The sequence below is a fragment of the Canis lupus genome, chromosome 24 (assembly GCF_003254725.2).
Source record: "Canis lupus dingo isolate Sandy chromosome 24, ASM325472v2, whole genome shotgun sequence".
In the NCBI taxonomy this organism is placed as follows: domain Eukaryota; kingdom Metazoa; phylum Chordata; class Mammalia; order Carnivora; family Canidae; genus Canis; species Canis lupus.
In genome coordinates, this window is record NC_064266.1 from 39700390 (window position 1) to 39713564 (window position 13175).

The 13175-nt window shown below is 46.2% G+C and overlaps 1 long non-coding RNA gene across 3 annotated transcripts; it reads left to right on the top strand.

The window, feature by feature from the left end:
* The first annotated feature begins 719 nt into the window (after positions 1-719).
* LOC112674136 (uncharacterized) lies at positions 720-12543 on the top strand. Of its 3 annotated transcripts, none has more exons than XR_004809110.2 (5): positions 720-1468; positions 8412-8506; positions 8811-9606; positions 9696-9822; positions 10344-12543. It is a non-coding gene; the product is annotated as an uncharacterized LOC112674136 (long non-coding RNA). The 3 variants fall into 3 exon arrangements; XR_004809111.2 differs by having other exon boundaries at positions 8811-9057; positions 9251-9822; XR_003145249.3 differs by having other exon boundaries at positions 8811-9822.
* The last annotated feature ends 632 nt before the right edge of the window (positions 12544-13175 follow it).

Consider the following 13175-nt stretch of genomic DNA (forward strand, 5'->3'; position numbering starts at 1 on the left):
AAGCTACTCTCCCCTCTGTCACTCCCATTTATAATCTAGCTTCGTTTTTCCCTTGGTCCTTGTCATAACCTGACACTATGCCACTGATTTCTTTGCTTCCTTATGGACTGTCTCCATATAAGAGATGCGGACTTTATTATTTTATTTTATTTTAATTTTTAGTTTAGTTCCAGTAGAGTGAACATACAGTGCTATATTTCCTTCAGGTGTACAATATAGTGATTCAACACCTCCATCCATCACCCGGTGCTCATCAGGACAAGTGCCCTGGGATGCAAACTTCTTAAGAGGAAATCCTGTGTATTTACTGCTGGAACCCCAGGGCCACATTAGCGCCTGACTCGGAGCCATCAGCCAACATTTATCAAGTGAATGAATGATTTTACCTATCCCATTGACGAAGGGCACTGCTTGCTCCTCGATCCTATTTGTCCTACAGATTCTTCTTTCAGGCTTTTCATTTTTAAATTTTTTTAATTTAAATTTTAATTAATTTATATTAATTAATTTGCCTATATTAATTTATATATATATATATAAAATCAGTTGATGGACATTTGGGCTCTCTCCATAGTTTGGCTATTGTTAATAATGCTGCTATAAACATTGGGGTGCATGTGTTTTGAATCTGCATTTTTGTATTCTTTGGGGTAAATACCCAGTAGTGCAACTGCTGAGTTGTAGGGTAGCTCTATTTTTAACTTTCTGAGGAACCTCCATCAAGAGATTGCACAGAGCAGCTGCAGCCAGTTTGCATGCCCACCAACAGTGCACGAGGGCTCCCCTTTCTCCGCATCCTTTGGCCGGCAGGTACAGTGTTCAATGTTTTGGCCAAATGAGTGCACCTCTTAGAGCTTTCATGAGTGAGCACAATTTGATTTTATGGCCTCCCTGCCCCGACTTCATCTTTGCAGACCCAAGTGCTTCCAATTTATTTCTTAGCAGTGGCCTCCACTCCCTCCCCTTCAGCCTCTCAGTGCTCCCCTTCCTCTGATCCGTAGTGCTCTCCTGGCTGTTCCTCAGCTCCATGATAGGGCGTGGTGACTGGAGAGAACATTCCAGGTACAGGCTGCCCTGAGTTCTGTCTGAGACGCCACAACGCTTGCGTTTTTTTTCTCAAGTCAACAACTTCCTGCTAGGGCCCAAAGACGGGGAACAAGAAATGCTTTTTTCTTTTTTTTTTATAAGTCTTATCCCTCAAATGCACCCCTTAACTATTCTCTGGCCTCCTCCGGCTGCCTTACCAAATCTGGAGGCTCACATCAACTGCTAAGAATAACTAACCGTGGTACAACAGCAACATTCCCTGAGAGCTTACTCTGTGGGAGAGATCTACAGTGAGAGCTTGACATGAGCTTGACATGCGTGATCTCATGAAGCTTTTATAACACGGATGCTATTATTACTCCCATTTTATGGATGGGGAAACGGAGGTCTGCAGAAGGAATTTGCCTAGAACACAGAGCTGGTAAGTGGGGGATCTGAGATTGGAATTGAGGTCTGTTAGACTAAGGAGGTTCTACCTTGGACCCCTATGTTGTCCTGCACCCCCCCAGCCCCTTTTCATTGGCCCTGAAGCAGTTAAAAGGCAGAACTTTGATCCTTATTCTAGCACTTTATGGCAAACTTTTCTTCCCTCCCTCTCCCCTCCTCTCTTCCCTCCCCCTCCCTCCTCCCTGCCTCCCTTCCACCCTTCCTTGCTTTCTTCCATCCTCCCTCTCTTCTTTCCTTGCCCTCATCTCTCACGCACCTGTTTCTCACTCTTGTTAAACTGAGCCAGGCCGGGGTTTCAGGCATGGGGAGGTAGATGTGAGAAGACACACACCTGGGGCCTTCGTCTTCGAAATCTAGCTTGAAGATGCCATGGGCATTGACGTCAACAGGTAAGTAGGCAGCAAGCTGCAATCATACTGCAAAAGGTCCCGGAGTGGGGAGAGCTGCCGAGGTCAGGCCTGCTGGATGCCCCCCTCTCTGCAGCTGAAGGGAAGCCCAGGGGTGCCAGGTGCAGCCGCTTGGGGAAGTAAGAGTACCAGTTCTTTCCGGCTGAGAGGCCCAGCGAGTGCAGCTGCCCCCAGCCCCACACAGAGCCTGTGTCTGGAGCCCCGTTTCTTGCTCATCCCCAGGAGGGGAGCACACTCTCCGACTGTGTGTCCGCTTGGCTGTGGGGCTGTGCTACTTTTTTTTTTAGCAATTGGCCTAGAATTTGCAATATAGGCTTAGGTACATACACCTACACCTTTACAATGAATACAAGTCTACTTTCAAATAACACTATGCCACGTCGCAGGTAGTGCAAGTTGACCTCTGGACGACACAGGTTTGAAGAGTGTGGGTCCACTCATATACATTTTATTGTGTTTTTTGATAAATACAGTACTGTAAATGTATTTTCCTTATGATTTTATTTTATTTTTTTAAAAGATTTTATTTATTTATTCATGAGAGACAGAGAGAGAGTCAGAGACACAGGCAGAGGGAGCCTGGTGGTGGGACTCGATCCTGGGCCCTGGGATCACGATCTGAGCCAAAGGCAGATGCTCAACCACTGAACCACCCAGGTGCCCTCCTTATGATTTTCTTAACAGCATTGCTTTGCTCTAGACGCTTTACTGGAAGACAGCAGTGTGTAATGCATAGAACCTAGAAAATATGTGTTAATTGACTGTTTATGTCATTAGTAAGGCCTCGTTTAGGCTGTGAGTGGTTAAGTTTTGGGGGGATCAGAAGTTTCACTTCATGGGGTGTCAGTGGTCCTGACCCTCAGATTGTTCGGGGGTCAACTGTGCTAGCCAAATCCTCATCCCTTGTATCATCGCTCCCTTTCCCTTCTACATAAGCTCACATACATACACACACCGGAGAATATGTGATTGAATACATTGTTGCAGTGATTATTCTGAATATCCTGTTATCTGTTAGAGCACTTAAGAATAAGGAAAATATAATTTTTTATTTTACCTTCACTTTTCCCTTCTCTGATGTTCTGCTTTTCTTGATGCAGATCCAAGCTTCTCACCTATATTATTTTCCTTCTCTCTAAAGAACATTTTTTTTAGCTTTATTGAGATATAATTGACATACAGCAATGTGTAAGTTTAAGACGTACACACTAATGGTCTGACTTTCACATATTGTGGAATGATTACAATAAGTTTTGTTAATATCCATCATTTCATATAACACAAAGGGAAGAAGAAAAAAATTTTTTAAAGATTTTATTTACTTTTTAAAAGATTTTATTTATTTATTCATGAGAGAAACAGAGAGAGGCAGGGACACAGGCCGAGGGAGAAGCAGGCTCCATACAGGGAGCCCAATGTGGGACTTGATCCCAGGTCTCCAGGATCATGGCCTGGGCCGAAGGCGGTGCTAAACCGCTGAGCCACCTGGGCTGCCCCTCTTATTTATTTATTTGATGGAGAGAGAGAGAGAGAGAGAGAGTGGGCAACAAGCAAGGGGAGCAAGCAGCAGAGGGGGAGGGAGAAGTAGACTCCCCACTGAGCAGGGAGCCTGATGCAGGGCTCCATCCCAGGACCCCAGGATCATAACCTGAGCCAAAGGGAGATGCTCAACCACTGAGCCACCCAGGCACCCCCAATTATTTTTTCTTCTGATGAGAACTCTGTGTATCTATTCTCTTAACAAGGTTCAAATATACCATACAGGAGTTCACTATAGACATCCTCCTGTACACTACATCCTTCGTACTTATTCATCATATAATCATAAGTTCGTGCTTTTTGATTACCTTCATCCAGAGCTGAAAAACACCTGTTAGTATTTCTGGCAAGGCAAATCCACTGGCAACAAATCCTCTCAGTTTTTGTTTGTCTGAGAAAGTCTTCATTTCTCCTTCCCTTTGGAAGGAAATTTATTTCACTCTCCTCTCCTCTGGGCTTGGTTGGCTTCTGAGGACTCAGATGTGATTAGCATCTTTATTCCCCTCCAGGTAAGGGGTTTGCCCTCTGACTTCTTTCAGGATTTTCTCTTCATATTTGATTTCCTGCAATTTAAATAGGATATGCCTAGCTGTAGCTCTTGGGGGGCATTTATTTCTGCTTCGTGTCCCTGAGCTTCTGGGATCTGTGGTTTAGTGTCTGGAATTAGCTGAGATGAAATTCAGAGTCATTCTTGCTTCAAATGTCCCCTCTGTGCCTTTCTTTCTTCTCTGATATTCCTACTCTGTGTGTTATACCTTTTGTAATTGTCCCACAGTCCTTGAATATTCCCTTTTTTAAAAGAAATCATTTATTTGAGAAACAGATAAAGCATGAGTAGGGAAGAGGGGCAGAGGCAGAGGGAGAAGCAGACTCCCCCCTGAGCAGGGAGCCCAATGTGGGGCTTGATCCCAGGACCCCGAGATCATGACCTGAACTGAAGGCAGATGCTTAGCTGATGGAGCCACTCAGTCCTTAGATATTCTTTTCTTTTCTTTTCTTTTCTTTTCTTTTCTTTTCTTTTCTTTTCTTTTCTTTTCTTTTCTTTTCTTTTCTTTTCTTTTCTTTCTTTTCTTTTCTTTTCTTTTCTTTTCTTTTCTTTTCTTTCTTTTCTTTTCTTGTCTCTGTTCTCTATGCCTTTCAGTTTTCATAGTTTCTGTGGAAATACCGTCAAGTTCACAGATTCTGTCCTCTGCTGGATCCAGGCTCCCAGTAAGCCCGTCAAAGGCATTCTTCTTTCTGTGACAGTGTTTTATCCCTAGCATTTCTTTTTCCTTCTTTGGAATTCTCATCTCTGCTCACGTTGCCCGTCTGTTCTTATTTGCTGTCTACTTTATTCATTAGAGCTCTTAGCATCTTAATTATCATGGTTTTAAACTCCTGCTCTGATCATCCCAACATCCCTACTGTGTCTGAGTTTGGTTTTGATGCTTGATCTTTTTTGTTTCTTTCTTTTTCTTTTTTAAAAAGATTTATTTATCTATGTATTCATGAGAGACACAGAGAGGCAGAGACCCAGGCAGAGGGAGAAGCAGGCTCCCTGCGGGGAACCCGATGCGGGACTTGATCTCAGGACCCCAGGATTATGCCCTGAGCTGAAGGCAGATGCTCACCCACTGAGCCACCCAGGTGCCCCTGCCTGCCAGTTTTTAAGAACAAAAAAAAAAAAAAAAAAAAAGTGATTGGCTGAAAATGTCAAGTAGAAAAAAGAATTTTGGGGGGTTAGAAATGGAAAATTCAGGCTTTTGCTGGAAGTTTCAAAGGTGCCCGAAAGAGAAAGTTTTGACTGATGTACTGGCCACATGTGGGAGAATGGTGTTGCTGAAAAGCCCGTGGGCCAGCAAAAGGCAAACCAAATTCTGCTTGCACAATACCCGGTTGTGTGTCTGGACCAGTCACTTCATTTCTGTAAGACTCCCTTTCTTACCCAGAAACTGGCTATTGGGCACCTACCGGAAGCTGTGGTGGGTGGGTGGGGGGGGAGAAAGTGGTGATTTGTATGAAGTGTGTACAGAAGGCACATTGTGTACATAATAGAGAAGTAACATTTTAGATCATTATAGAAGTACATGTTTTCCTTCCTTAAACTAGGAAGAGAAACTGAAAGAATGTTGGCTGAATTCTAGAAGAATACAGGAAGCTATTCAAAGTCACACAGTGTAAACCGGGCTGCAGAACATTAGGTGGGAAGCAAAACCTGGGCAACATAGGAAATATGATTCATTACTCAAATCTGTCCGAAGATTCTGGACGCATCTGGCAAAGCGTAAGAGGGTGAGCATTTCTCCTTGGAGCCTTGTCGCCCCTGGGAGATTTCTCCCTTGAGAGAATCATTTTATAATATAGTAATCGAGAAGTAAGAAGGAAGCATCTTACTAAAAGCAGTAAATGGTTGGGTAGCAAACTTTTTTTTTTTTTTTTTAAGTAAACTCTATGCCCAACAAGAGGCTTGAACTCACAACCTTGAGATCAAGAGTCACATGCTCAAAAAAAAAAAAAAAAAGAGTCACATGCTCTACTGACTGACCCAGCTGAGGGAGGTGGGGCCCTCTTTTTTTGGAGGTGGGTAGCAAATCTTAACCCGTTGTCATGTGCACCACTAAAAAAGTCTATGTACTGCTCATCACCAGGGTATCCTTTGGTGGCTGGGAGAGTAACCGTATGCAGAGCACAATGAGGCCCCCTCCCCCTTTGAAAACTTCCATCTTCTGTCCCCCCACCCCCCTTTGAGGGAAGTGATACGCTAAAATTAAGCCGTGGCTTCTCATCGTGGTTAGTCCCATGCACTTGGAGCCCGCCTGTCCTGGCTGTGCAGCCTGGCCTGGCCACCACTTATCCCCGTGTGACCTGGGCTGAATTCGCTGACATCCCTGGGCCTCCGTCACCTCGTGTGTGAAACGGCAGGTGTTGCAAAAATGGGATGTTGATAATCCCCGAAGAGACTCTTGCTCGGCACCTGAGGGAGTTTAGCTGTCATAAGTTCTAGAAAAGAGGGGGTTGGGTACGTTTCCAAAGCCTACATGCTTCCCCGGACACAGTGACTGAGAAAGACCGCGGTGGAATTAAAGAGACGGCCCAGAACACGTCTAAAAAGCTGGGAAAATAGGGAATTTGGGATGATCAAGAGTGATCTGGTCACCTGGAAGAGAAGCCAACACCCTCCTGTGGTTTTCGCGTTCCTAGAATCACTTCTGCATCTAGGTTTTAAGCGGACAAAGATGGAAAGAGATTGAGGAAGAGCCAAATCGAAGGGGAAACGGGTTCCAACCTCCAGGAGAAGCCGGTGGAGCTCTGCTGCTTCCAGGCTGTGTCGGGGCAGGTGAGGCTCTTACAGCAGCCGCAGGCACCCACCAAGCCCTGGCTCTCACTGCGCGGCTGTCCCTGCCTCGGTCATCACCCCGACCCCAAGGGGTGCAGAGCTGCCCTCAGGGGGGTCACACTGGCTCTCGGGGGAAGGGGGCACAAGATCCCACGCCGGTTATTAAGCACGCACGTGTGTCCCAGTACATACACAGATATGCAGTAGATCGGTGGTGTTAACATCTCCTGGGGGGCAGTTAGGGAAACAAAAAAAGTCTACAAAGCTTCCTTAGGGGGGTGCAAGTGAAAAGCATGCTGGGTGGCACCGGCTGACACTGACATAACAGGGTGGGAGGAATGTAGGAGAGGGATACCCCATAGGAGGCTAAAACTGTTGGCACCTCCGAAGGTGGCGGGGGTGGGAGGAGACTTTGTGGGTGCAGCAAGCCTGATAAATAAAGTAGAAACCTCCCCTGCACAAGGAACATCACTCTGCCCGCTTCTTCCCCTGCCCGGGTTGGGAGGCTGCATTGCACAGGGAGAAGAGAACCAACTTGTTGGGAATTCTGGCTCCGCCCTTCACTCGCTGTGTGGCCTTGGGCCGGCTGCTGACCTCTCTGAGCCTTGTCCAGCACCGCAGGCTAGCAAAGTGACAGGCTGTGCCCGGTACTGGGGAACAGCAGGTGTTTGGTAAATGCAATGCCATTTTCACATTGTCTTCCTGGCTGAACAGGGGGCAGGTGAGCTAGTAGTGGCTGAAATTTTCTGCAAGACAGATGAATTCCTTTGAGAGGAACTTCTTCTTTTTTTTTTTTTTTAAGATTTTATTTATTCATGAGACACACACACACACACACACACACACAGAGGCAGGGACCCAGGCAGAGGGAGAAGCAGGCTCCATGCAGGGAGCCTGATGTGGGACTCGATCCCGGGTCTCCAGGATCACGCCCCGGGCCGAAGGTGGCGCTAAACCGCTGAGTTACCCAGGGGTCCCCCGAGAGGAACTTCTATACATAGACATTTCGTTCAAATTTTGGTCCTTCTCTCTTCCTTCTAGGCTTTTCTTCCGAAACTCTGGCTCTTAATTTTCTTCTGAAGTTTCTGATAATACACGTCCTGAGGATGCCTTCTGTGCCCAGCATTGCACGCACGTTATTTTATTTAATCCTGACAGCAGCCCTGTGAAGGCTTGCAATTGATATTCATCAGTTTTTTAAAAAAGTTTTAGCCATTTTAACAGGTGTGCAGGGGATCTTGTGGAGATTGAAGATGTTGGACATCTTCTCATTTGTTTATTCGTCACAAGTATCTATACTTTTATTGGTGTCTGTTCTAATCTTATGCCCATTTAAAAGTATTGGGTGGTTTGGGGTGCGGGGCCCGGCTGGCTCAGTTGGCAGAGCATGCAAATCTTGGGGTTGTGAGTTCCAGCCCCACCCTGGGCGTAGAGAATACTTAAAAAATATTGGGTGATTTGTTTCCTTATTCCTGAATTTTGGAGGTTTTAAAACTTGTATTCTGGATACAAATATGTGATTTGTCAGATAGATGATTTGCAACTAATTTCTTTTACTCTGTGGCTTGACTTTCTGTCCTGTTCACAGTGTCTTTCGCACAGCGCAGGTTTTAAATCGGTTTTAACGTCCAATTTATTCCATTTTTCTTCTGTAGATGGAGGTTTTAGTGTTGTAGCTGACGTTTTGAAATGCCATGAGCCAACCAAAATGCATGTGAGGGCCACATTGATCCCTCAGGCCCACATTCAGGTAGGATTTTTAGACTAGAAGGAAGCTCACGGGCTGTGAAAGTTGTGAAAATCTGCCCCTTGGGTGTCCCACAGCGGGGACCATAATTGATCGAGGGCCCTGGGAGCTGCGCTCTGGGATCTGCATTTGTCCTAACTCCAGGTTCCTCTCAGGTTGTTCCTTACCTGCGACTGCATGCCACAGGGGTATTAAAGCAGGCTCATTTCTGGGAGACATGGGGCTTTGGCAAAACTTTCTGAGGATGGCTTACAGTCTCAGATCTTTCTTACCCACCCGTTCTTTCTTCCTTTTTTCTCCTCTGCAGAGATGGGACCAGTGCGTGGTCTGCCTGTCTCCCAGCCTCCTCTGGCTTCTTCCCCATAATCCCGTCCTATGAGGCCCTCCCGCCCCCCGCGCCCCCCACCAGGCGTCTTGCATGCCTTTTCCCAACCTGGCGTCTGCTAGTCTGCTCATCAAAAGAAGCAATCCAATACAGGGGATCACTTGCTTCAGGAATCCACCACCTCACCTGCCATGCCTGGCAGGTGATATAAATGAGGACAGCAGTTCAGGTGAGGACTGAGGTGAATAGAAACCCCAGGCCCCGTTTCATGAGGACAGCTTCTATCTGGCTTTGACTGTGGCCAAGTTGGAATGTGAGCCCAGGGTGAACATCATTCGATTTTGAGAGAGAGAGGGAGAGAGAGAGAGAGAGAGAAACTACAGAAAAGTTACAATCCCCAATTCAATCCTCTCATTTGGCAGAAGAAGAAATCAAGGCAGGAAAGAGAGGTGCCTTTCGTCACTCAGGGCGAGTACGTATTGGATGGCAGAAGGTGGCCAGCATCCAGAGATGCCAGATCTTCATCCAGCTCTTTCCTTTTCTTCCTCTCTGTTCATTATTGATTGAGGCTGTGGGTCTGATTAGTTCTCTATGACTGCGTAACAAATTATCCACGCACACAAAATACAGCAACTCGTAACAAGGCGCTCAGTTTCCGTGGGTCAGAATCAGGATCCTGCTTAGCTGGGTCTTTTGCAAGTCTGCATTCAAGGTATGAGCCTAGGCTGGGGTCTCATCTGAAAGCTCAACTGGAGCTTCCAAGCTCATGTGGCTCTCGGTAAGTTTCGACTCCTCCAGAGGTGGGGGGCTGAGGATTTCAGGTCTTCTGCTGTTGGTCAAAGACCAGGGGCATTTCCTTGCCACTAGGCTTCCCCCCATGGCAACTGGCTTCATCAGAGCGTGAGAGCTGAGAAGGTAGTAGAGAGAGAGTCAGCAAGCAAGATGGAGGTCCCGTCCTTTGTAACCCAACCATGGAAGTGACATCCCATCATCTGTGAGTATTCCATGTGTTAAAAAGTCAGTAGGCCAGCCCACACTTGAGGGAAGGCATCACCCAGAGATATGGATACCAGGAGGTGGGGACCACTGGGGAGCCACTGCCTGTCTCATGTTCCAACATCCTTCTTGGAAAATGGGAACTCCCCAATTATGCTTGCTTTTCTCCTCTAAGCCAGGAAACTACTTTTGAGGGGAGAGGTCAGGGCTTTATCTCAAAACAAAAATAAGTGCTGGTGTAACTGGGGAAAAAAAGTTGTGAAGGGAGAACCGGGTTAATGGGAATAAGAAGGAAAGAAGTGGCAGGGGTAGGGTGTTGGGGGGCAAGAGGAAGCTGCAAGCCAGGGAGGCAAGACCCTCCATTGCCCCTCCCTGCGGCCCTCACTGTGCTCTTTGCATCTGTGCCATGCCACAGGCAGGGAAGACTGATGGATTGTTTTTTAGCAAAATTCGGGACATGGCTTTTGCAGAGGTTATTTGCTCTCTGGATGACTACATATTTCTCCTTTCAACACAAAGCATGTACAGAATGGTTGAGAAATACCCGGATCAAAACAATGAAGCTGTCTCCCTTGCGTACAGGAAGCGCGCAACAATAACTAAAATGGTTGCCATTAATGTTTTTTGAGGACTGGCTGCACAGCCTGCCTCCGGTCCCGCGGCTCTGCCCCCCTGAGTCCTCAGAACAACTGTGAGGTGGGTGTCAGTGGATATCCATTTCACAGAGAAGAAACTGAGGCTCCCGGAGATCGTGAGACTTGCCTAACAGCACAGCCAGATGGGGCTGGAGCAGGAACTGACCCATGTTTATTTTCACTCCAATATCCTCTGCCAGAGCATTTCCCAAACTTTATTCCTTCATGTATAAACTGTCACAACTGCTGCCAAACCCAGGCTCACTTATTCTACTCTCACATACAGACACATGGTATTACCCTCCGTCCCGACAGTCGACGGCCCAGGCTCCGGACCGGGGCAGGGCTCAATCCTGAGCTGCTCACACACCAGATCACCCTGCACAAGCTGCTGACCCCCTCTGAACTGTAAAGTGGGGTGCATGGGCTCAACTTGCTGGGTGACAGAGACACCCGGTGAGATCATGGGACTAAATCACGGGGCACATTGTAAGTGTCCCATGAATATTTTACTGAAGGGACCCTCAAGGAACGGGATCTGTCTTTACCAACTCTTCTCAACGCTGGATCCATGGTTAGCACATTTCCAACAACATCATCAATATTAAGGAAGTCCTTAGTACTTTCCATGACCTCCCCTAAATTTGCAATTAAGTATTTGTTAAACCTGGAATGCAGATTTAATGTCCTATGGTTTGAGATGACATCAGAAAGCCTTGTTACTCCGGATAAAATCAGGGAAACGAGATAAATACATCTGCTGTAGTGGTTTTATTTTATTTTATTTTTTCCTTCTCGCTTGTGGAAACCACAATGACAATATAGCATCATGATTAGATAGAGATTCGGGGCTTCATAAGATCTGGTTTTGATTTCTGATTGCTCCGTTCATCGCCTTTGTGACCTTGGTTCTCCACTTCAATTCCATCAAGTCACTCGGGAATGCTCCTAGCTGTAAGTAGCAACAACAATAACCCAACAGAGACTTCAACGAACAGGTTATTATTTTTTTCTCTCGCTTAAAAGGAAATCCAGAGGCAGGCAGTTACTATAATGTTTCGGTGGCTAAAGAATGTCAGAGCTTTGCAGCTCTCTCTCAGCCCTTCTTCCTCTTTTTTTTTTTTTTTTAAGATTTTATTTATTTGAGACAGAGAGAGGGCGCCAGAGAGAAAGCACGAAGTAGGAGGAGGGGCAGAGGGAGAGGAAGGAGCAGACTTCCCCCTGAGCAGGGAGCCTGAGGCAGGCCTGGATCACAGGATCCGAAGGGCACGACCTGAGCCAAAAGCAGGTGCTGCACTGACTGAGCCACCCAGGAGCCCTTCTCTCAACTCTTCTTGATGCTTGTAGGATGTGTCGCCCACAGCACCCTCCTGACACAGGACCTAGGGACATCTTTTCTTTCCTAAGACACCAAACCCTGCCCACCAATCTCCTGCCTGTGCTGCACTGGCTTGAATTGTGTCATATTGCTAAGTGGCAAGGGAGCCTGGGGAAGGCTGTAGCGTGGATGTGGGCGAGAGGGAGGGGCCAGCGTGAGGAATGAATGAGGTGATGCACACATCTGGGACAGGGAAACTTGATTTCAGGGTCCTGCAGGGAGTGTCAGACACATGGCAAAAACTTGCTTTTTCTACCAGACTGGAAGCTCCACAAGGGGAGGGTTGTTACATCTTTCTTATTATCCTAGCTTGCTGCCTAGAACATGGATGAACGTAGGAGGCTGCTCAGTAAATATTTGATAAGTGAATGAACAGTTAATGATAATTGGATGCATTTCCCTAGCTTACCATCATTCATCATTCTCTCAAAAAACATTTATTCAATGCCTATTAAATAAACATCAGAAAGTCAGAGTCCTAAAGCCAAGACTTTTGTCGGTGTGTTAGTGATTGCTTGCTGTGTAACAAATTGCCCCAAAATGTAACGACTTAACACATATTTCTTACCTCATCTGGTTACTGAGGTTGGGAAATCGTGGATAGCGGGTTTGAATGGATGGTTCTGGCTCAGGGCCTTACGAGCAGCCAAGATGTTGGCTGAATCTCCAGGCTTGAGTACATGCAGTTGGAGACTCTTCTTCTAAGACGGCGTCCTTGCATGGTTATGAGCCGGAGGCCTTCATTCCTCACTGTGTGGGCCTTCCCCTAATTCTGCGGAGCGTTCTCACAACAAGGCAGCTGGCTTCCAGACACAAGGAACAAGAGGCGAACAGCATTGTATTTTATGACTAGTCTTAAATGCCACCCAATGTCACTTGCAGAATATTCTACTCCCCAGAAACAAGTCCCAGGTCCAGCCTACACTCAAAGGGAAAGCAAACAGCCTCTGCCTTTTGAAGGAGGGGAGTATCAATGGATTCATGGAATTCATGGGTATATTTTAAAACCACCACTGTCTGTTCTTTTTTTTTTTTTTTTTTTTTTTTTAACCACTGTCTGTTCTGTTCAATGCTCTATTTCTAGCATCAAGATGTGCTTGGCTCATGCAGTAGGTGCTTAATTAGAGCTGGTTCCAGTCTGTAGGCCTTGAAGATCTTACAGTTTGGGGGCTTTCCTTAATAAAAAGAGCACAGGTTAGTCATAAAAGTTAATATTTAATTTGAATAAAAGGAGACAATACTGCAAACTACAAAATTTGTTAACCTGAAAAATAACATTTTTTATTACAGTCAGTTTAGAAAGTTTCTTTTGGCTTCTCGGCTCATTGCTACTTAGGT